General features: G+C 42.9%; 1 long non-coding RNA gene across 1 annotated transcript in view; it reads left to right on the forward strand.

Annotated features, from left to right (window-relative positions):
- Positions 1-1267, forward strand: part of LOC115281409 — an 18631-nt gene that overhangs the window by 650 nt on the left and 16714 nt on the right. The window lies entirely within an intron of this gene.

The following is a 1267-nucleotide window of genomic DNA, read 5'->3' on the forward strand; positions in this document are numbered from 1 at the left end:
TTGAGAGCAGAGTGGTTATGGCCTGAAATGTGACTTTACTACAGCACTTGAAACCCTTCTGCCGTTCAAATAGGACGTGTCCCCCAGAGGTCGGCATCTCCTATATCTTGCATGCATATCTTGCTGAAGAACTTTTCTATAAATCCCTCACACGGATGGCCTGAATTAGGGATTAAGTTACCAAAGTAGTTTCTAAAAAAAAATACTAATGTACCACATACAGAATGTTTAAAGAAGAAAAAAGGAGCAAAGAATGTGTTTCATGTCATTGAGAACTTTATTTGGGGCTAGATTAGTGAATTTTTTTAAAAGATATTTTAAAAATCTCGCTCTTGAGAGTGAAGGAGAGAGGGAGACACAGAATCTGAAGCCGGCTCCAGGCTCAGAGATGTCAGCCCAGAGTCCAATGTGGGACTCGACCCATGAACTGTGAGATCGTGACCTAAGCCAAAGTCAGACGCTCAACTGACTGAGCCACCCAGGCGCCCCTAGATTTATGAATATTTAATCACCGTACAGTTGCAAAGTTTGTTTGGAGGAAAGAGGGTGGAGAAAGAAAAGATGGTTACTTTCTGGAAAAGCATTGGAAATTTTTTCTGGCAAAAGAATTACATTAATTCAATTTAAATCAAACCAGTCAAGGAAACTTCAGACTTCTCTAAGTTTAGCGCTGAGAAGCCTCGCTGCCTGGGGCGCCTGGGTGGCTCCATGGGTGGAGCATCTGACTCTTGATTTGGGCTCAGGTCATGATCCCAGAGTGTGTGGGGTCAGCCGCACGTCGGGCTCTGTGCTGAGCCTGGAGGCTGCTTGGGATTCTCTCTGTCTCTCCCTCAGTCCATCTCCTCCATTTACGCTCTCTGTCTCTTCAAAAAAATTTTTTTAATTAAAAAAAAAGTCTAGCTTCCTGTGAAATGTGAAGATGAGAGAAAGAGATTCAGCATTGATGCTGAAGGTTTCAGACACCTGATTATAGCAACAGATCCATTCCCACATAAGGCTGGTCTTGTGATCAGTTCCATGTAAAACCCATTCCTGGGTACTAGACCCTGGGGTTAGGATAAAACCCCCTGCTCTCTTGCAGTTTACATGCTAGAGGTTATGCCAGACCATAAACAAGGACTAAGAATACATTATAAAAAGGCTGTGAAGGAAGTAAAGTAGGTTGGTAGTTACAGTATTTCAAGAAAATTATTTCATATGCTGAGTTTAACATCCTGTCTTCTCCATGTGGGCACACAGGGTGGAGCTCTGAAAAGTGGCCTTGTTA

The sequence above is a fragment of the Suricata suricatta genome, chromosome 17 (genome assembly GCF_006229205.1).
Source record: "Suricata suricatta isolate VVHF042 chromosome 17, meerkat_22Aug2017_6uvM2_HiC, whole genome shotgun sequence".
NCBI classification, from domain to species: domain Eukaryota; kingdom Metazoa; phylum Chordata; class Mammalia; order Carnivora; family Herpestidae; genus Suricata; species Suricata suricatta.